The 23,671-nt window shown below is 45.4% G+C and overlaps 1 long non-coding RNA gene across 1 annotated transcript in view; it reads left to right on the forward strand.

Annotated features, from left to right (window-relative positions):
- The window catches only part of LOC109496475, a 269,632-nt gene extending 254,355 nt beyond the window's left edge, over window positions 1-15,277 (forward strand). Inside the window, exons 15-17 of the long non-coding RNA XR_002739828.2 lie at window positions 5,575-5,676; window positions 13,666-13,946; window positions 14,402-15,277. This is a non-coding gene — a long non-coding RNA (uncharacterized LOC109496475). The remainder of the gene's footprint in view (window positions 1-5,574; window positions 5,677-13,665; window positions 13,947-14,401) is intronic.
- Window positions 15,278-23,671: the final 8,394 nt, after the last annotated feature.

Consider the following 23,671-nt stretch of genomic DNA (forward strand, 5'->3'; position numbering starts at 1 on the left):
AAAGATAGATACTCCATGATGACAAAAAGATCAATCCACCAAGACATAACAATTCTAACTGTGTATTGCCAAATCACGATGCTACAAAATTCATGAAACAAAAATTAACACAACTGAAAGGAGAAATAGAAAAGCCACAATTATACTGCGGGATCTCAATAACTCTGTCTCAATAATTGATAGAGCCACTACGCAGAAAATCAGCAAAGATTTAGAAGAACTGAAAAATACTATTAGCCACAGGATTTAACTGGTATTTAGAGAACACTGCATCCAACAAGTGGAATTCGAATTTTTTGCAAGTATACACGAACAGCCACAAAGATACACCATATCCCGAGTAAAACAAAACATAACAATAAATCAAAAAGAATTAAAATCATTTTTTAAATGGCTAAGAAATGGAATATCACTCAGCCGTAGCAAAGAATGAAATCTTGCCATTCACAACCCGGATGCTGAGCGAAAAAAGTCAGAAGAAGACAAATACCATACGATTTCGTTTCTATGTGGCATCTGAGACACAAGAACAAACAGAAACAGACTCATACATGCACAGGACAAACTGGTGGTTCCCAGAGAGTAGGGGAGTGGGGGAATGGGCAAACTAGGTGGTGAGGATTAAATGGTAGAAGCTTTCAGTTATAACATAAGTAAGTCATGGGAATGAAAAGTATAGCATAAAGGCTATAATCAATCATATGTAATAATATTGAATGTTGACAGATGGTGGCTACACCTATCATGGTGAGCACTGGGTAGTGTATAGAATTGTCAAATCACTATGTTGTACTCCTGAAATGAATACAATGTTGTATGTCAACCATACTTCAATTAAAAAAAAAAAGCATGGAAATCATATAGAGTATCCTCTCTGATCACAACTGAATCAAACTAAAAATCAACAGAAAGACAACTGGTGAACCTCCAAAAAGTCGGGAATTAAACAACACAATACTATGGGCGCCTGGGTGTCTCTGTCGGTTAAGAATCCGACTTCGGCTCAGGTCATGATCTCAAACCTCGTGAATTCGAGCCCCGTGTCAGGCTAGGTGCTGACAGCTCAGAGCCTGGAGCCTGTTTCAGATTCTGTGTCTCCCTCTCTCTCTGACCCTCCCCTGCTCATGCCCTGTCTCTCTCTCTCTCTCTCTCTCAAAGATAAACATTAAAAAAAAAAAACAACACAATTCTAAACAATTCATGAACAAAAGAAGTGGTTTCGAGGAAAATCAAAATCTACACAGAACTGAATGAGAATGAAAATGCAACATATCAAAACCTATGGAATGCAGCTAAAGCAGTGCATAGGAGGAAATTTATAGCATTAAATGTGTATATTTGCTAAGCACAAAGGTCTCAAATCAATAACCTAAACTTTCATCTCAAGAAAGCAGAAAAAGAACAATAAACCCAAACCAAGCAAATGGAAGCAAATAATGAAAGCAGAAGTAAATGAAATTGAAAACAGGAAAACAATAGAGAAAATTAATAAAAAGAAAGCAGATTCTTCAAAACTATCAATAAAATTGACAAACCTCTAGAAAGATGAACAGAAAAAGAGAAGTCACAAGTGGGACTAAAAGGAAATATCACTGTGGACACCGAAGGCATTAAATAATAGTTAGGTAATATTACAGACAACGTTGCACACATAAATTTAACTAAGTACAATAAAAGAAAATTACAAACCAATATCCCTCATTTACACATACACAAGAATTCTCAGCAAATTAGCAAACCAAATTCAGCAATATATAAAAAGAATCCTATACCAAAAGTAAGGGGACTTATTCCAGGAATGCAAGTGTTGTTCAGTATTTGAAAATCAATCAGTGCCATCCACCGTATATTAACAGGCTAAACAGGAAATACCACACAATTATATTAATTGATGCAGAAAAAGCAATTGGACTCCAGCTTCCATTTCTGAGAAACACTTAGGAAAACTAGGACTTGAAAGGAACTTGAACATCCTTACCCTGATGAAGGACACTAAGAAAAAATGGATGGCTGGGGTGCCTGGGTGGCTCAGTCGGTTAAGCATCCCACTTCAGTCCAGGTCATGATCTCATGGCTCATGAGTTTGAGCCCCGCATTGGGCTCTGTGCTGACAGCTTAGAGCCTGGGAGGCGCTTTGGATTCTGTGTGTGTCTCTCTCTGCGCCTCCCCCATTTATGCTCTGTCTCTCTCTCCTTCAAAAATAAACATCAAAAAACGTTTTGTAAATGTATGGCTAACATCATCCATAATGCGAAAGACTGAATCCCTTTCCCCTAAGATCAGGGACAAGGCAAGGATGTCTACTCTTACCAGTCATACTTAGCTGTAAGCCTTAGCTTGTGCAATAAAGTAAGAAAAGGAAGTAAAAGACATAGCAATTAGAAGATAAGAAATAAACTCCTGCTATTTGTAGATGACATAAGCCCCAATAAATGTATAGGAAAACTCCAGACTAATAAGTGATTTTAGCAAGGTGAACATACAAAAGTTAGTCACATTTTTATATGCACATGTTGCGCATGTTTATATGCAAACAACAAAGTATCAGAAAACAAAACGAAAAATACAGTACCATTCAGAATTGTTTCACAAAAAGGAACACCCAGTTATAAATCTAACAAAACACATATAGATGCTATGCTAAAAACTTCAGAACTTTCATGAACAAAATTAACAAAGATATGAATAAATGGAGAGAGAATACTATGTTTATGGATTGGGAGACTTGACATAGTAAAGATATTAGTTCTTCTGAAATTGATCTGTATATAGATTCAACAGAATTTCTGTAAATATCCCGACAATATCTATGGAAAGACCATGAACTAAAATAGCTAAAACAATGTTGAGAAAGAAAAATAAAAACAGGAATTACACTATGGAATGTTAAGACTTACTATATACTTACAGTAATTAAGACAGTGTGGTATTAGTAGAGGGAAAAAGAGGGAGAAAGAGAGATATGGCTTGATCAGTGGAAAATAATAGAGAACCCCCAAATAAGCTCATGTAAATATGTCCAACTAACTTTTTGTGGGAAGGCACTAAAGCAGTTGGGTGGAAAAAGAATGATCTTCAACAAATGGTGCTGGAACCGTTGGCCATCAATAGGCAAAAAAATGAACGTCACCTCCTATGCAAAAATAACTCAAAATGGATTATATATCTCAATGTCAATGCAAAACTATAAAATTTATAGAAGAGAACAAAAGAAAACACCTTTGTTACCTAAGGAATGCTTAGATGGGACCCCACAATAAACCATCCATAAAGAAAAGGCACACATTCAGAGAAAATATTTAGAAATCACATATCTGAGATAGGACTCATGTCTAGAATGTATGAATAATTCTTTAAACTCAACAGTGAGAAAACATACAAACCACTTCAGGAGATCAGGTCATGTGTATAGGAGAACTCCTCATTATTTTTGCAATTTTTGTGAGCCTATAATAATTACAAAATAGAAAGTTAATATTCTTTGCTGTCATACTGTAAATTACAATCTCTCCTATCTTGATAGATTTTCTTTATTTTCATAGTAAGGAAGTTATAAAAAATGTTTTTATGTATTTATTTTGAGAGAGAGAGAGAGAGAGAGAGAGAGGCAGAGAAGGGAGGGAGAGAGAGAATCCCAAGCAGGCTCTGTACTGTCAGCCCAGAGCCCAATGCGGGGCTCAGTCTCACAAACTGTGAGATCATGACCTGAGCCGAAATCAAGAGTGGATGCTTAATCGACTGAGCCATCCAGGTGTCCCTTAAGGAAGTTTTTGAATGAAAGTATGCTTGCACGAAAATTTGTTCATGGAATAGTATCATACTAAACAACAGGGCTTTCGGGAAGTAAAGTCATTAAAGGAGGACAAGAGTATAGTCGTGCATCTCTTTTGGGTGAACTGACCCGTATGGTTCAGAATGTGTCACATTTTGGGTAGACCCTTGTGACATACCTGCATCCAGTTCTGTTACAAATCATTCTGTTACAACTCTACAGAGAAGTTCTTGTACCCTGTTTCAGTTCACTTTCGCCGCATGACAAATCAACTTAGTTTTCTATCGCCATGTAACAAACTGACCCAAGATTAGGGACTTGAAAAATCCTCATTTATTAGCTTAGCAGTTCTGTGGGTCAGAAGCCCAGCACAGCGTGGCTGCGTTCCTCGATCAGAGTGTCACAAGGCTGACGTCAAGGTGACAGTTAGTCTGACTTCTAATCTCAAAACTCTGGGGGAAAACTTGGCTTCTGAGATCGTTCTTGCTGTTGGTAGAATTCAACTGCTTGAAGGTGAGGTAGAATTGAGGCACCATTTCCCTGTAGGCTATCAGCAGGGGACCATTCTTGGCTGCTAGAGACCACCTGTAGTCTTTGCTGTGTGAGCTTTTCCACCTTCAAGCCAGCAGCACGTCATCATCGTTCTTGTGCTTTGAATCTCTGACTTCTGCTTCCAGCCGGAGAAAACTCTCTACTCTTACAGGGCTTATAAGATTAGGTCAGATCCACCATCTTCTTTCCTTTTTATTTATTGTGGCGAAAAACACATAACATAAAATTTATTGTCGCAACCATTTTTAAGCGCACAGGAGAGTGGCGTTAACAAAGGCACGTTGCTGTGCAATAGCTCTTTAAAACTCGTTCATCTTGCAACACCAAAACTCTATATCCATTGACCAGCAGTTCCTCATTTTCCCCCTCCTGCTGGTTCCTGGAAACCACCATCCTCTTTCTGTGTCTAAGAGTTTGACTACTTTAGATACCTCATGTAAGTCGAATCACGCAGTGTTTTTCTTTTGTGACAGGCTTATCTCACTTAGTACAATGTCCGCAAGGTTCATCCGTGTTGTAGCGTATGACAGGATTTCCTTCTTTTTCAAGATTTTATATTTTTTTAAATTATTTTTTAACATTTATTCAGTTTTGATAGAGAGAGACAGAGTGCGAGCAGGGGAGGGACAGAGAGAGAGGGAGACACAGAATCCGAAGCAGGCTCCAGGCTCTGAGGTGTCAGCACAGAGCCCGACGTGGGGCTCAAACTCACAAACCGCAAGATCGTGACCTGAGCCGAAGTCGGGCACTTAACCGACCGAGCCACCCAAGCGCCCTTAAAGATTTTGTTTTTAAGTAATCTCTACAACCAATGTGGAGCTTGAACTTACAACTCTGAGATCAAGAGTCACATGCTCTACCAACTAAGCCAGCCAGGCACTCCAGGATTTCCTTCTTTTTTTTTTTTTAAGTTTATTTATTTATTTTTAGAGAGAGAGAGAGAGAGAGGCAGAAAGTGAGTAGGGGAGGGGCAGAGAGAGAGAAGGAAAGAGAGGATCCCAAGCAGGCTCTTCGATGCCAACGCAGAACCCAATGCAAGGCTTGAATTCACGAACCGTGAGATCATGACCCAAGCGGATACCAACAGTCAGATGCTTAACATGACTGAGCCACCCAGGTGCCCCTTTCCTTCTTTTTTAAGGCTGAGAAACATTCCAGTTGTGTTTGCATGTGCACAGGCGTGTGTACGTGTGTGTGATCAGTTTCTTTATCCATTTATCAATATGGTTGTTTCCATATCTTGGCTACAGTGAATAATGCTGCAGCAAGCATGTACGCGCAAATATCTCCTCAAGATCCTGTTTTCCATTATTTTGGGTATATAACCAGAAGTGGGACTGCTGGATCATATGGTAAGTCTATTTTAAATTTTTTGAGAAACTTCCATGCTGTTTTCCATAGCAGCGTAAACGTTTTAAATTTCCACCAACAGTGCACAAGGATTCTGATTCCTTCGCATCCTCACCAACACTTGCTATTTTCTGTTTCGTGTTTGTTTTTTCCTAGTGGCCATCCTAATGGGCGTGAGGTATTATCTCATTGTGGTTTTGACATGCACTTCCCTGATCGTTGGTAGTGTTGTGCATCTTTTCATATACTTGTTGGCCATTTGTGTGTCTTCTTTGGGGAAATGTAAAATGTGAGGTTCCATGGCTATTCTCCAGGCTGCTGGGTTTTAGGAGGCAGTAGTGGCATTCTTTATTCTGGTTTCCTGATCCTTGGATCACAGTTACGATGCTCTGTTTTTTAAGTGTATTTATTTATTTTGAGAGGGAGAAAGAGAGAACACGGAGGAGGGGCAGAAACAGGGGAAGAGAGAATCCCAAGCAGGCTCCGTGCTGTTGGTGCAGAGCCCGACGTGGGGCTCTATCTCACGAACCGTGAGATCGTGACCTGAGCTGAAATCGAGGGTCAGATGCTTAACTGACTGAGCCACCCAGGTGCCTCTATAATGCCCTGGTTTTGAACTCAGGATTCCTGTGGTAACCTAAAAGGCTGCACTACTCTGATAGGCCAGTACTGTCACAGTGATTCCACAAATCATTCATGGGGGTGCAGCTTATGAAGCACTCCTTCAGGCATTCCAGTGATATTATAAGCCTGCAATCCCCTATATTAAATTCCTGCTTTTGCATAACACAGGGGTTTCTGTTTCTTGCAATGGATCCCAACTGTTACTTCTTCTAAAACACCTATCAATGAAGCATGCCAGGCATTTTCCTCCTCTTCACCCTGCCATCTTGGTTGTATCTTTAGTCGAGCAGCCATGGAGGATATTGGGAGGACCACATGGAGAGGCAAACAGGAATCTCCCATGTGGCTAATTCCTTCTAAGCCTCCAGAAGGAGGGCTTTAAAACAAAGATCTGGGCCGTCAAACGTTTTACAGGTTCGAGTTTGTGGCCACATTGGGAAATTAGCACTCTCACCTTCTTACGTTGTTAATTTCTTTTCCAAAGTTTTTTTTGTTTGTTTGTTTTAACTGACCTCTGGTTAAGCAATGTTTCTCTAGAATTTAACTCAAGAGGAGGGATGGATATGGGCCAATGCTTTGGTTTGGCGATGCTAAGTGACTCCTGAATTGGGGTGTGAAAACCCAGGTGTTTACTTTCTACCTTTACCTGTGAATCTTTTTTCTGTCTAGCCCCAGATTTCAGTAAACAAGTGAAACTCAAAATCTGCATCTGAGGAGGAGATCCCATCAAGGCGACTGTTGTATTTCCATATATCACAGAAATATGCGTGCCTACGAGAACAGGAGGTGTAGGTAGGGCCAAGAAGCCTTGTTATGAGCGACAGGGTTCTTGGCCGTGGGAACACACCGTCAGGGAGAGACTTTAGGGAGAAATCCTTTCGATATTCGATGGCTAAATGCCTTTGGGTGGATTTTCAATCAGACCTCTTCCTTCAAACAAATTTCACTTTGTGATTAATGGCTCCATAGAAAGGATTCAGCGAATTAATAAAAGGACTAAAATATCTTAGTAGGCTAGAATTGTTCAAACTTGCTCTTGCCTATTTTTTTTTTCTAAAATCAGTAGAGAAAGGAAAATGATATGGGCTATATTTGGGTTGTAGAAATAGTGATCAAGGGCTTGAGAATGGGAGGAGCTAGACACACATACACATCGTTGGTGAGAGTGTAAATTGGCACAAGATTTCTGGAGGGCAGTCTGGCAATCTCTATCAAATTCTAAATGGGCCCCTCTTTTTATTAATTTTTAAAAATATTTTTATTTATTTTTTGAGAGAAAGAGAGACCGAGTGCAAGTCAGGGAGGGACAGAGAGAGAGGGAGACACAGAATCTGAAGCAGGTTCCAGGCTCTGAGCTGTCAGCCCAGAGCCCGGCGTGGGGCTCGAACCCACGAACTGGGAGATCATGACCTGAGTCGAAGTCGGATGCCTAACCGACTGAGCCCCTGAGGCGCCTCTAAAATGGGCTGTTCTTGATCCAAAAGTTTAAGCTGTAGAAATGTATCCTAAGGAGAGAATGAGGCAACTGCCAAAAGATGTATGTACAAGGATGTTCATTGAGGGGTTTTTTATAAAATATAAAAAATGGAAATAGCCAAGAGGTCTGTTGGTGGAAGATTACTTTTCAATGGGCTATTATGCTGAGTCAGGGGGATTCGTATGTTTTAACATAAAAAGATATCTTTAATAAGCTGGGTATTGATAGAAGCTAGCTGGGGAGTGTTTTTTGTATAGCTGGTATATTTTTAATGATTTGTGTATTTTGGTACCTTTTATACTTGACTCACGACAGATGCTTAATAATATTTAGTGAATTAATTCATGTGAATCTATTTTTATAAACTCTTATATGCATTATACATTCTGGAAGGATATATGCCTCCCTGTTAATGGTGGCTATTTTTATCGTTGGGTGGCATTGAAGCCTGAGGCCATAGTGGAGATTATTAGAAGCAACTTTTACTTTCTAATTTCTCTTCTTTTGCATTATTTAAATTTTCAATAAACATGTGTTATTTTAAAATTGTATTTCCATTTTGAAACAGTATGGAGTTTTCAAATTTTGTAACCGGCAAATTTCTAGAATACACTAGAATTTGTGCAAGCCAAATAGAAAAAGGGAAACAACCCGATAGAATGGGCAAATCATACAAACAGGTTATTAACAGAATAGAAAAACTGGAGGACCCACAAATACATATCAAGGGGTCAACGTGAAATAATGGGGTACCACTTCTCAGCCAGTAGACTGGCACAACTTCAAGTCGGACAATATCACAGATTTTCAAGAATGTAGGGAAACAGGGCCTCTCAGATGCTGCTGGCGGAACCATGAATCAGCTCAAGCATTTTGGACCGCGCCTGGGACGATGGAAGCTGCACGCTGCAGGAACCAACAATTGCACTAAGTGCATACCTTAGAAAGAATGTCTGCAGAAAGAGAGGTGCACATGTGTGAACCAAGGTTGTTTTGAATGGCTGTGCTCTCAGAGTGTCGGAGTGATTTGTGAAGAGAGTACCTCCGCCCAGGAGCCAGCAAGGAAGGAGGGGAGCAGGATAAAGGAGAGACAGGGCCAGGCAAGGGGGATTTCGAATCAGGTCCTCACAGCCTCAGCTGCCCCAGGAGGGGAGCTCTGGGCTTTTGTTGCCTCGTGCCGGTCATTGGCTAAGGGCCCCCTTGGAGGATAGAAATGATAGGTGCAAAAAAATATACTGGAATCTTAGATAATAAACTCATGATATTCACTGAGGGATGGGACAAGGAGCGGATCTTATCTATAATGTTTTACTGTTGTTGTTTTTTTAAAGCTGAAGACAATATAGCAAATATGAATACTAGCCAATCCCACGTGGTGCAAACATGAATGAAACCAGGGTCCTTGTCAAGGAGCCGGGGGGAATCTTCAAACTTGACTTGTGGTGGGAACCAGGGGGCTTCCCGGCCGTGTCACCCGCCTGGCCCTCAATTCCCCGGTGCTAGCCCAGAACTGGCACCTGGCAGGTGCTCAAAAAATAGCTAAGGATCCGTGCAGCTTTGGGACCCCTTAAAAGATTGTCACACAAATGACCGGGAGGCCTCGCGCCACTTTGCTACAGACCGCATCTTAACTTGGGCACTTTGGGGATCTTCTGTCTTGGTGGCCACACCCGGCAAAGATTTCAGAGTTTGAGAGGAGCAGACGTGTTCATACACACCTGGGAGACACCCTCTGTACATTTCCAGAGAGGCCTGGGGTGGGGAGCCAGCTAAGGATGGTCATTTGTTAGTGGCTGAGACAGCTCCCAAGCAGGAGTGGGTCAACAGTGAGCTCTTTTGGGGGTGGGAGAAACATCCAAAAATTTGTGCTACTGGTGGTGCAACTGGAAATATCCTAAAATCCACTGGATTGTTTACATAAAGGGAGCGAATTGCTGCTACGTCAGTTATCCCTCGATCGAGCTACTTTTTAAACATTGAGTTGTTCCTTAAGACCTTCATAGGGAGCAGACCTGGGATCGACCAGGGACCTGTGGCTTCTGAAGAGAACCCCCTATGCTTTGGTCCCATGGCGTGGCTTTCTATAGCATACACTCAAAATAGTTGTTGATACAGGCGGCATGTCACAAGTGGGTTACCGACATGCTGGGACATTCCGGAGCCTCACAGCCCTTGGGAAGGCTGCCCTGGGGGGCTGGGTGCAGAAAATCCTCTATCAATTGCCTCTGGCCAAGGGCGTGTTCTACCATCTGCCCCAGCATGTTAGACAAAGAGTATTAATTGTCTTTGGGTGCTATGATATGGAACAAAAGAACCCAGAAAGTATTTCCCTAAAGAAATGCCATGTTTCTCAACCTTTTCTATGTTTCTTAATAAGAACCTGGGCCTTGTGGAGGGGAGAAGGGTGGTGGGTCACCTGCTGTTAGTGGATTTGGGGCTTTATGTAAGAAAAGGGTGTGGAGCTGGCTGGCTAGGAAAGGACGCCCTAGGTAAACGTGAGGGCAGCCAGCACCGACTATGGGAATCCACTTGGATGTTTCCTCTACCCCTGCAGAGAATTATGTTTATTCACCTGGAAAGCAGAAACTGTTGCTAACTGGAGCAGAAAAGTAATTTCCATTTGGATGTGGCAAAAGAAGTCCAGGGCATCAGAAGAGGAAGCCTCCTATAGCAGAGACAGGATCACCTTTGCCTGCGTTTCCAAAGGCAGAAACCTGGTCCGGGAGGAACTCTAAGACCCGAGGAGGCCACCTGGGAGGTACTGGAGGCGTGTGGAAATCAGAGTATCTTAGACCTGTCTTCGGTCAGATTTTAACCGCCCCTTACTAGGCTGCTCGGAGCTTGTCTTACTTCCACGACCTAACTATCTTTGGAAAAGGTTAGGACATCCATCCTTCCCAGAATCCAGAGACTGTGCAGGTGAGGGGCGTTTCTCAGGCACGTGCACTTTGCCACCAAAAGTCCTTTCTGGTGTCTTCATTCGAGTTGCCCATGGCCGGCCCTAAGACAACGGATTGATTGTCATTTCTCCGGGAGGGATAGACAACGGATTGATTGTAAGTCATTTTTTCGGGAGGGCCAGGGAGTGAGGCAGGGAAGAGAAGGAAGGAGGCGACTGAAGGGTACGTCACCAAGCGGGTTACCACTCGGGGCAGTGGGAGCTGCTCCCGCTGGGGGATGTCTGGACACGGCACGGAGTGGCTCAGGTCTTCCGGTGTTCTGGACACCTGCTGCCACCTCTCTGGAAAGCCACAGAACCGGCAGCCATCAAGGGCACCGCGTAAGTTGGCTGTTCCGATAGCATCATTCGTGGTCCACCCAGAGAAAGGCCGTGGCTGGAGGAGCTTTGCGCTGCCCTGGGAGAACTGGCTCATCTGCACCCATGCACTGTCTGAGGCCACCCGCGTCTGACAACAGAAGCCAGAGCCTCGGACCAGAGCCTCTGGCCACAGCCATCACGTCTGATTCCTAGGCCGCTCTGTCTCTAATCTGGAGGAGACTCAGTGGCCAAGATGTTTCTCAATTGTCTGGACGTCCTCACGAAATGACAGTAGAGGCTTTGGTCCTTCCTGCCTTCTCACCCCTGAGACACATGCTCTGGCAAGGCAGTGTAGCGCAGCAATTAAGAGCATGTATGTGCAGGGGCCCCTGACTCTTGATTTCGGCTCAGGTCGCGATCTCATGGTCCGTGAGTTCAAGCCCCATGTTGGGCTCCGTGCTGTCAGTGCAGAGCCTGCTTGGGATTCTCTCTCTCTCCCTCTCTCCCTCTGGCCCTCCCTCTCTTATACTCTCTCTCTCTCAAAATAAATAAGGAAACTTTAAAAAAAAGAGTGTGTGTGTGTGCGCGCGCGTGTGTGTGTGTGCACACGTGCGTGTGCATGCGTGTGTGCGTGTGTGTGTGTGCACGTGCACTTCCTCTGGGGTTAAGCTGCCTGGCTTCAAATGCTAGGTTTGTTACCCATGCAAGTCACTTAACCTCTCTGTGCCCCGTGTCACTCTCATGATACCACCTCAGAGGAGCGGTGCAAGCGTAAAGTTGTAGAAACATCTAGAACCTTCTAAGGGCACCTGGCGAATGCTTGGCAAATGTCGACATTTTCATTCTGCTTGTGAGATAAGGAAAACCCTGGAAGTGGGGAGATGCACCCAAGGTCACAGGCAAGTTGGATTTGTAGCAGAAAAGAACTGTGCCCGGCGGCAGCCCCTGCCCAACCCCTAGCCCAGCAGCCCCCCTTCCGCACACATTTGGAGTCACCCGTCATTGTGATTCTCGTGGTTAACCCCCAATCTCTGTAACCGCTCCAGCTCTAGAGCCTGGATTTCTGCATCAACTTCCCTGAGGCCAAAATTCCGATCATATGACCCAAGCCGGACTCTTTCCTTGTTCCCCAGTCCCAGCTCCACACCCCTGTGCCCCAATTCCCGTGTCTCGGCTTTCTCACATGGGCCCCGTCCCCCTTCCTTTGTGCATTCAGCACAGTGCTTGGCAGCGGGTTGGTAACCGGGCAGGGGGCGTTGGCTGCACTAGTCTCTGCTTCGTGGCTGAGTCTAAGGATTGAGACCAGGACCCCTACCTGGAACCAAAGCCAGTGACAGGAGACTGCCCCACACTGCTGGGCCCCTGGTGGCATATCCCGTTTTCTTGGAGCTTCCACGTGCAAGCCACCGCGGCTTCCTGGGCCCCATACTTTGTTGCAGCCTCATTGTTCCAGTTCCCGGGTGTTTGCCTGGCTGGAGACCAGAAGTAGCTGTGACTTCTGGTGCCAGACTCAGCCTCCGGGATAAACCTCCTCTAGCTGCACCTGCAGCCTGGCCAGCACCCCGAGAATTACCCTGGGCCAGTGGGTGTGTCTGCAGCCTATTCTCTTCGGGGCCAGAGCTCCTGGTCCAGCAGGCACCTCAGACCACACCGGCCGCACCCTTTCCATTTCTTCTCCAGAAATGAACAGCAAAACGCCTCTGATTTGGCGTCCAATTCCAAATTCAGAAAACTCTTGCCCACCCAGCCAGACACTGGCTGATTCTGAAACCACTGCGTTTATAGATTAAGTTCAAACCAGAGTCATTCTCGAGGCCCTACAACATATGTCTGTTTAAACTCACCATTAATTTGTTTCATCACCAATTCTAGGCGCCAGAGGTACGAAAATTAATAAGTCACATCCGTTATCTCCTGATGGAGAAGGCAGATGTGTAAGCAAATAGCTATTATACGAGGTTATAAACGCTAAAATACAAGTATCATTAAAATGCTGTGGGAATGTCAGTAAAGGAGGAATTAATCCTATGGGGAAGGGTCAAAGAAAGCTTCAAAATGGAGACCATGCCTGAGCCAAGCTTGAAGCCCGGGTGGGAGCATGTCAGCTGGAGAAAGGAGAAAGGGCGTTCGACTCTGTTTTTGCTTTCCTCCGTTTGCACCCAAGGTCAACAGGGCTCCCTCCGTTAACCACATCTCTGTGTTTGCGAACCGCACCTGCACCAGTCCGCCCAACTTGTCTCTTTTGCTATTTCTCTCTCCTTCTTCTCTTCAATCTCCCGGTTCCCCATCGTCCCCTGGAGGCACCCTCTGGAAGGTTGTATAAGCGGTATCCTTAAATAGTCTTTTGTTTTTGTGATATACACAGCGTCATGTTAGGCATGTGTGCTCTTAATTTACATAAAAGGTATTGTGCTGTGTCATTTCCTTTCTAACACTGTTCACTCAGCACTCTTTTCAAAGATCAATGCATTTGCTGTATGGGCATTTAGTTTTTCCTTCTAAGTGCAGCATAGCGTTCTATGGTGTGTGCATACCTCATTTTTCCCATCATCTCCCTTAATGATGGACACCGGGGTGGCTTAATAGCTCTCTTCTTCCATAAAGAACATCCCCACATATGTCCTCTTACAGACCTGTGCGGGAATTTTTCTCGGCGGGATTGCTCAGTGATGGGCCATCCACATACTTCGTTTTACGACGGGTTGCCAAATTGCTTTCAAGGTGCATGTCCTCAGCCAAGATTCATCGAGCACGAACCTCCTGCCAGGTGCTATTCTATCCACAGAGGATTTAGCCGTGAACGGAGTCCTTGCCTTCAGCGAGCTTACGGTCAAATGAGGGAGACAGCAATGAACTCTTAAGTGCACAATGAAGAACCACGCAGTGAAAAGTGCCGTGAAGACACTGAAACGGTAGGTAGGGGACAGAGAGCGACAGGGAACGCTATTTTAGGTAAGGTCATCAGAGGCATCTGAGGGGTGCCATTCCATGGGAGGTCTGAAAGAGGTGAGGGAGTGAGCCATGTATTCGGTCTGGAGAAGAACATTCCGGGCAACAGCAAAGCTCCCAGGCAGGAGCGTGTCGGGTGTGCATGAGCAGGAGGGCAGTGTTTGGGGTTGTTCAACCATGGGTTCAAATTTGACGATAATGCTAGTAAAATGCTTAGCACTGTGCTCAATTTGGACAGGCCATCACTATTATCAGATCGCCATGATTAGATGGGAAAGATGCCTTTCAGTGCAGAAGGAAGGAAGATGGGGGGATTGGAAAGTGGCGGGAGGGGTAGGCGCCTGGATTGCGATAGCGGTAGTGGGATGTCGGTGTAAACAGTCCCAGAAAACTTCTTCATTGTTTTTGTCCTCACGAGGGTTTTGTGAACAGCTCTGGGGACCTGATGGCTGTCATCCATCTTCGTCACCATTAGAAAGCGCACCCACAGTATGGTCCCTGCAGAAGGGGGAGCTTCCTCAAGGACTGAGGAGGCACTCAGAAAATAAGCGGGACCAACGTGCATCCTTTGCTTCCCGGGAGCTTAAAGAGAACAGCATTTTGGCGAGGTGTTCGAGCTAAATGCCCAAACGATCAGCTAATTACTTGGGTCTGAGCACAGCTGAACAAATCCACCTTTCCAAGTCACCGCCAGAAGTTCGAGCAACTTCATTCTGGCTGGATTTCAGCACTGCACACCAAGAACCAGATGACCGGGGCCAGGAGGGGCATTTCTCACTTACCTGCTTCCTTCTGTTAAAGAAAAAAAAAAATGCTACAGTGCAATCAGTTCTCCTGCCTACTGATCTGGTGAGGGATGGAGACAATATGAAGCACATTCGGCCTCACTAGAAATCACAGCCGTGCAATTATAAACAGAAATGAGAGACCGCTCTTTATCCGCCAGGTTGGCAAGCGTTAAAAAGATAGAAGGATCAACGATATCTAGAGTTGGGGAGAGCAGGGGGAATTGGGGACCGCTGGACACTCTCGGTGGGAGTTTTCATTGGCAAAGCCATTTCGGAGGCAATTTGGCAGCTTCCAGCGACATTTAAAACGGTCATAGTCTTTGGCCCGGCAAAGTCCTCTTCTAAGCCAGCCTGAGAAACTACCTTGTAGATATGTCTGCACATGTGTACCCAGATATATACATATCTAGCTATAGCTAGCTAGCTAGCTAGAGCGAAGAATGCAATCAATCTAAATGCCCATCCATAGGAGTGTTGTTAAATAAATAAATCATGGCATGCCTGTACAATGGAGTCTTTGATGCATGTATTGCCGGGGAAAGATGTTCAAGATATACGATCGTGAAATAAAAGCCAGCTCTGGCTGATATGCAGGATAGAATCTCATTAATATAAAAAAAGAAATCTATATATGTTCATTTGCGTGTGTAACGACTTTCCTACAGGGGGGTCCGAAGGGACACACTCCGACTGTTAACCCCCAACTGCTCCCTGGGGAGGGCAATGGGAAAGAGGGAAGGGTGCCTTGAAAGGTTTCTCTCTGTGTACTTCTAAGTTAGCGTTCACGTATGGCACGTGCCTTTAAAGGCAATTTTCTCAGAAAAACAGAAAATCGGGGGGCTGATCTGCATTTGTATTTCATATGCCTCATCTTCCTCCTCTTCAGGACCCATCCTGATCATCACTTTCAAACCCCTGAGCCTTTTCTCTTCCTTGGCGCATGACAAAGCCTGAATCCTAAGCATGCTCTTACTGTGGCTGATAGCTCTGTCAGCTGTTAATTATTCATGCTAATGGAAGGGGCTGGAGGCACAGATAATGCAAAATCAAGAGGAGTAAATCTTTCAGAGCCTCTGTCGACTCCTCTCCCGGATCCCCTGGGAACACCTTGCATACTGTAGGTATTTACTCAGCAATAAATATTGATTGATATGGATTGATATTTGTCTCTGCAATTTCACATCGCCCACATCCTCAGACGGGTAGATACACACCCCTGGGCAGTGCCTTCCCCACATCGGTACTGGCCCGGCCTTGCTTGCCCACGAGGACTAGCAAGCCCCCGTCACGAGCCACCAGTGGGCCATTCTGTTCTCAGATAAAACAGAGACGACAGGAGTCCTTACTGTTACTTGTTTTTTTACACTAACTGATCAGTATGGCCACTGGTGGCCCCGCCTCTCTAGTGGGTTTTCATCCAGCTTATGCTCAGCACGAACAAGCCACCCACAACCAAGATTTCACAGCCATGAAAGTGGCTACAATAAAAGTAGATACCCATAACCCCAAATACCGATGAGGACGAGGAGCAACTGAAACCCATTTGCCGGTGGGAACGTAAAATGGTCCAACCACTTCGGAAAACCGGCCGTTTCTTACAATTATCCGTCTTAACCCTGTGACCCAGCAATTCCAGTCCCAGGCTCGCACCCAAGAGAAATGAAAGTAGAGGTCCACCGTAAGACTTGTACACAAACGCTCATAGCAGCTTTCTTTCCGAGAGCCACAAACAAGAAGTGCCTCCAATGTGCGTCAGCAGGCGAACAGGATTAAGAAGTCCTAGGACCAGCAAGAGTGCCATGCGGTCTTGTTTAGGGTCGTGGGGAGAATTGATTGGAAAGGGGCATGAGAAATCTTTCTGGGATTATGGAAATGTTCTGCATCTTGACAAAACTCATCAAACTGAACACGTAACACGTGTATAGTTTGCTCGGGCCACAGCCTGGGGTGGGGGTGGGGGGCGGGTGCTTAAACAGCAGTAATTTATTTGTTTTCTCGCAGTTCTGGAGCCTGGAAGTCCAAGATCAAGCTGTGGTCGGCACTGGTTTCTTCTGAGGCCTCTCTCCTTGGCCTGCGATGGCTGCCTTCCCACCGTGTCCTCACCTAGCCGTCCTTCTGTCTGCTGTTGTGTGTGTCCTAATCTCCTCTTCTTATAAGGACACCATCATATTGGATTAGGGTCCACCCGAACAACCTCATTTTAACGTGATCGCCTTTTGAAGGTACGATCTTCAAATACAGTCCCATTCTGAGATCCTGGGGGTTAGATCTTTGACATATGAATGGAGAGGGGGTATATAATTCAGCCCATAATAATAATAGTGCATTTTATCATAGGGAAGATGGTCCTCGATAAAAGAGGAATAAAGCACAGGGAAGTAAAACCCCCCACATTCCTGGAAGCCGAGGAGGCTGAGAACTGGTGAACAGTGAGGATGTCTGCCATGCAGCGTTAAAGGCACAATAAGTGAGCTACGATACCGTAAGAGCCAACATTTATTGCATGGAGACCCTTTACCTGTATCAACTGATTTAATCTTTGCAAACACACTATGAGGTATAGGCACCATTATTATCCCCATTTTATAAATGAGGAACTAAGGCCCAGCGAGCCTAAGTAATTTACTCAAGGTCACATAGCTGCAAAGTGGCCAAGCCAGGATTTGAACCCAAGCAGGTTGTGCCCAGAGCTGGCACGACCGTCACACGGCTCTGTGTCCACTGGCTGCTGAAAAGATCACTAATAGATGGGTACTTGGGAAAGCAGATGTGTCCTGAAGTCATGAGGTTCTCCTAGAGGAGGACAGAAGTACTCCAGGTTACAGACTGAAGGAGGTCCCTGGGAGAAATTAGCCGATCACTGCGTTACCTAAGTGCTTGACACATGGTAACTTTTTAATATAATTTTTTTTAAGTTTATTTATTTGTTTTTGAGAGAGAGAGCAGGGGAGGGGCAGAGAGAGAGGGAGACAGAATCCCAAGCACGCTCTGCACCGTCAGCACAGAGCCCGACATGGGGCCCAAACCCGCAGAACAGTGAGATCATGACCTGAGCTGAAATCAGGAGCTGGATGCTTAACTGACTGAGCCACCCAGGTGCCGCAATATTATTTTTGAGTACGCTTGACAGGTTTCTCTGCCTGCTACGTGCAGGTCTATTTCTCAGGGAATGTGGCCCCATCGATAACCAGAAAGTCCCTAAGTGTGTGTGTGTGTGTGTGTGTGTGTGTGTGTGTGTGTGTTAATGTTTCATTGAAGTATAACGTACATACAGAAAGGTGTGCAAATTCCCCCTCCCACCCCCTTCCAGACATCACCCCTGCCACCAAGGGTAACCATGGCCTTACTTTTAAAGAACATGGATTGGTTTTGTCACCTTGTATCAGTTTCCCAGAGCTGCCATTACAAAATACCACAAACGGGGTGGCTTCAAACAATCGTGTCACAGTTCCGGAGGCTGGAAGTCCAAAATCAAGGGGTCGACAGAACCATGATCCCTCTGAAACCTGGACACCACTCGTACTGGATTAAGTGTCTTCCCTACTCTGATATGGCCTGCAACCACCCTATTTCCAAATAAGGTCACAAGTTGAGCTGTTGGGGGTTAGGACTCCAACGTGTATGTTTCTTCGAGGGGACACAATTCAACAACTCATAACAGCATCCAGAAGGAAAATGAAGTTGTACGGTATGAAGTCTTGTGGCTGGCTTCTTTCGCTTGGTGCAGCTGGCGAGATTTGTTCATGGGTATCACGTGTTCTTGTCGTTAGTTCGCTCTCGTTGCTGTATCGTATTCCATTTGGTGCATATAGCATCATTTAGCTATCCATTCTACTGTTGATGCGCATTTGGGTAGTTTCCTATTTGATGCTGGTATGAATAGTGTTGCTCTGGATATTCAAGTGCGTGTAGTCTGGCTTAACTGATGTGTGCCTTCCTGTTGGTGTCTGTGTGGGGCTAGAATGGCTGGGTCACAAGGCAGGCATACAGTCACCTCTTGTAGATACCGGCACACGGCATCCCAGAGGGATTTGACCAACCTGCCCCTCACCAGCAGTGTCTGAGAGTCCTGATTTCTCCCCCGTCGGCACTTGGTATTGTCTTTCTTTTTCGTTTTAGCTCTTCTGATGAGTGTGCGTTGATGTCGCGCCATGTTGTTAATTTGCTTCCTTTTGTTTTTCATTCCAGCTTCACATCTCTCTTTGATCATCTTGTTTACTTCCTGGTCTCTTCATTGCCCGTTACCACAACTAGCATCTCAAAATCCCTTCCTTACAGTCAGATGTCTTGATCTACAGGGAAACCAGTGTCTTTCCCCATTTATCATCCTCTTCCAGAACAATTTCTCTCGCAGCACCTTTGAACAGCCTCCGAACTCATGTTGCGAGAGAATCCATGCCTGTTTGTTGATTATTTGGGTGTTTTTTAATGCCTTCAGAGCACAACTGGAACATGAAGTTGGAGGGCAAGACGCTTGCCATAACAAATTTATAGAGTCTGTAGTGCATACAAATCTACTTGTAACAAAGTAATCCCCCAACTTTGCTCTACGGCTGTCTTTCTTATTGTATGATTGTTAAATGCATTTCATGGTGCACTTATGTTAGAGTGTCAGATGGCTAATGGAGATAAAGCAATTCCTGAACAAAGAGGCTGGATATGAGGAGGCAGCCATCCCCTGCTTAAATTGCTACCACTGGCCCCCTTTCCTTCCTTCTGCCCCCGCTGTCTAAAATGTAGCAAGTTTGCATCGACTGTGATTTTACAAGGAAGCAAAATGGTATCCTGGAAAATACAGGGCCGAGGGGAGGGTCAGTCACCTTAACTCCAAGCCCTGTCCTGCCACTTGCTGGCGATATGAGAGAGGGGCAGGGAGCTGGGCAGCTGGGCATCCTTGAGGAAGCAAGTGACTCAGCAAGAGTGGAATGAGTCAGGGCCAGAGACCAGAAGCCAGTGAGGGACTGCAGTTTTTGTTTATTCTGGGCTTGTGCCCTTTTCGCCCCATCGTGTTCTGTGAAGTCTCTTGGAAGAGGCAAGTCTGCCTGGGTACATTCGGGACTTGGGTTGGAGATATAAAGAGGAGCCACCCTCTCTGGGGCCGTGAGTTACTGTGGCCTAAGGGTCCTGGCTTCTCGGACCAGCTGCTTCTCTATCTGCAAGTGTCACCAGCTGGAAGTGATAGAGAAGGAAGGGCCATCACCTACCAATTCTCAGTTTTGAACCTGTATTGTTTCCAAAACTGGCCTCGAATAAGTCAGACTCTTGATACTTGACATTTTTTTAATGTTTATGTATTTTTGAAAGAGAGAGAGAGAGACAGAGAGAGACAGAGCACGAGCAGGAACAGAGATGAGGGAGAGGGAGACACAGAATCGGAAGCAGGCTCCAGGCTCCCAGCTGTCAGCGCAGAGCCCGACGCGGGGCTCGAACCCACCGACCGTGAGATCGTGACCTGAGCCGAAGTCAGATGCTTAACCGACTGAGCCACCCAGGCGCCCTGAGATTTGATACTTCTTGACTGTCCCAGAGCGTTTGGTATGATAGAGATCGCACGGAATAGATCCTAACCTGGCCCCTTATGGACTTTTTATTAAGCATTTACCAAGAACCTTACATCTGTGAAGGGAATCTCAGAGCCATCCACACCCACCCACAGGGCTGACAAATGAGGACTGCCAAGCCTTAAGGTGAGTGAAATGAAGACTTCCTCAATGGGCCCAACAGACCAATGCCAGACCATGATCGTAACAGAGAGTTACACTCCTTCTGCCATTTACCTTGGCTTTAGCTTCCTGTCTGGAAACAGCTGGTCTCTGTGATTTGTTTAGATGGGATTTCCCCAAGCATTGTGTTCTTGTATTTATCTTCCCACGGCGGGAGAATAATGGAGTCTGAGGAGAAGCTGCGTAGCAGTGACCCGTCCATGGGGGAGGGCATTGGAAGGACGGTTTGCGGGCTTGACTTGAAGGTGCGGGGCCAAGAGGGAATTGCGGAGAGGTTGACCGAGGAAGAGAGGAACCAGAGAACATTTAGGCTTATCTGTGGCTTGTTTCAACTCTAAGAAATTTGGTGGCTATGCAAGGAGCATCCCTTGAAGGGAGGGAATGACTCAGGGCCATTGTCATATTGCGGCTGATAGAATAAGGTGGAGAATGAACAACTGGGTTAACTTTTCAGCCTACAAACCGAGCAGTGCCCACCTGGCGTGAGACGGTGCCAATTTTCTCACTGACGTTTTCCCGTGATTAACTCAGTGATTAGTAAGTGGACTAAGTGGTAAGAATCTACGTTTGCATTTTCCCACATGGGAACGAGTAGAGTCATTTTCAGTTAGACATTGCTATCAAGAAGCATTTCTTTTATTCTTTCTTTCCTTCCTTCCTTCCTTCCTTCCTTCCTTCCTTCCTTCCTTTCTTTCTTTCCTTCCTTCCTTCCTTCCTTCCTTCCTTCCTTCCTTCCTTCTTTCTTTCTTTCTTTCTTTCTTTCTTTCTTTCTTTCTTTCTTTCTTTCTTTCTTTCTTTCAACCCTAAACTGGCAAGAGTTTGTTCGTCCCTGTTCTACTCATCCACCATGGACAATGGTGGCCACTCTGGGCCTCTAGTATCGTTACTGGAACAACCAAGAACAACCACTTATATTTTCTGAGTCGGTCACCGATCTAAGAGCTTGCGGTAGATGGCATGGTGGTTGCCAACTCTGCACCCCTCCACGTAGCCACGCCTTTTGCCATGTGACTTGGTGGTGCCTCCCCTCTCCACTGATAACGGAATCGGCCCTGTGACTTGCTGTGGCCAAGGAGATCCTGGCAGACGTGATGCTCACAAAGGCTTGAAATGGACCGTGTTCTCGGGCTTGCATTCTCGTGTGGTGGCTGCAGCCCCTTTATCCTGGCCTCGGAATTAAAACATGTGGAGCAGATTTGATTGCTCTCCTGTAGCAATACATTCAAGCCCAGCTGAACCCGAAGCTTAAAGCGGACCCACTCAGCAGAGCCTAGCCTGGGTCCCCTGGTCCACAGACACTGCGGACGCATAAATGTGAGACGGGCTGGTCGTTTTGTTGGTCATTGAGTTGAGGATGTGTAGTAATAGCTGAAAGTCTCAGAACTGCTGTTTTAACGTTTGTTTTATTTATTTTGAGAGAGAGAGAGCGCAAGCGGGGGTGGGGGGGGGGCAGAGAGAGGAGGGAGGAGGGAGGGAGGGAGAGAGAAGCCCAAGCAGGCTCTGCACCACCAGCACAGAGCCCGACGGGGGGCTCGATCTCACGAGCGGCAAGATCGTGACCTGAGCTGAAGTCGAGAGTCAGACCCTCAGCTGACTAAACCACCCAGGTGCCCCAAAAGTCACAGAACTCCTTAAGCACTTTTTCCACTTAACTCAATAATGCCATACTCAGGCCCTCCTGTTATTCCCATTTGAAAGATGTGGAAACTGATTCTTAGGTTAATGAACTTACTCAGGTTCACATTGCTGAGAAATGTCAGAATGGCAGCTCGAACACAGGTGTGTGGGGTTCCAAGGCTTGTGCTGTCAGCAACTATGTTTTCTTTATCAAGTACAAACCTACAGGGTCCAGGGCAGAGAGAGAACAGATCCCTTCTTCACTTCCTATGCCACTTAAATGTCAGCCAGCTGACTTGCTGTTTCCGTATCACTGGACAACTGGAGACCCTGAGATACAAAATCTCCCCTCTTCTCCCCAGCAGATGGGTCAGGTGCTTAAGGAAACTAGAGCTTACAGTGCTGGTGGCTTTTCAAAGTTTGGGGAAATTCTTTGATGATGTATTGGCTTATAGAATATTAGCCATTTACTTATGAAGAGATGTAGGTAGGGGTGAGGAGTTTATATCCCCTGGCAGTTGAAGGTCAATCGGAAGAGATGAGGAGCCTCTGGATCCTTAATCCAAATCAGTGGAAAACTATGATTTGTTTTACAGTATATCCATTTCACTATGATTTTCTAGGAATTTGGGGAGTATGTAAAGCCACTTGGCTTTACTTTTATTGGCTTAGAATGTGGGCTTTGGAGACAGATGACTGAATCCAGTAACTACATGAATAAGTTACTTAACCTTTTAGTGTCTCAAGTTTTCACCTACACAATGGAGATAATAATACTTCTGCCTTCTGATAAAATGAGGTAATGCACATAAAGTACTTACTTAACACACTATTTGGCTTTAAGATAGTTTTGGCTACGAGTGACAGAGATCCTGAGTCAAAATGGCTGAAACAATTAGGAAATGTACAATCTCACATGGTCTGGTGAAGGAGGAGAGTTCCCGGTGTGATCCAGGATATCCAGGCCTCTGGCCCTGATATATCAGCCATGCTGTGTGTGTGGTTTTTCTCAGGTTGGGCCCTGTAGACGCAGGATAGCTCCTGGCCCCAACTGGAGCAGTGAGATTGCTTGTCTGTGGCCAGTGGAAGAGAAAGAACAAACCACTCTCAAACATGAAAAAAGAAAACTTCTTTCCTTTAAATCTCATCGAGCCAACCTTCGGCTACTGTCCTCCCCCTGAATCCGTAGCAATTGCCGGAAGAGTGTTCTTTGGCAAATGGATTTAGCTTGGGTGTGCGAACCAACCCGGAGAAAAGAGGAATGGATTATGGTGATTGATCCACATGAGTCAGGATTCATCTATGTTGCTGGAGGTAGGGGCCGCCTTCTCTTAAGTTACATGGTATGGGTGGGGAAGGAGTGGTTACTTGAACAAGAGCAAGATCTTACTAGAAAAGAGGAAGAGGGGAATCGATTTGAAGACATTCAGCAGTGGGGACCACAGCAAAGTAGGCGCTTGATAATTGCCAGTTTTGCCGTTCTGCAACCAAAAGTTACTTTTTTTTTTTTTGTCAGTCAGATTTGGTGTTTTACAATAGGGCAACTGATATCTGGCTTTT

The sequence above is a fragment of the Felis catus genome, chromosome X, assembly GCF_018350175.1.
Source record: "Felis catus isolate Fca126 chromosome X, F.catus_Fca126_mat1.0, whole genome shotgun sequence".
NCBI lineage: Eukaryota > Metazoa > Chordata > Mammalia > Carnivora > Felidae > Felis > Felis catus.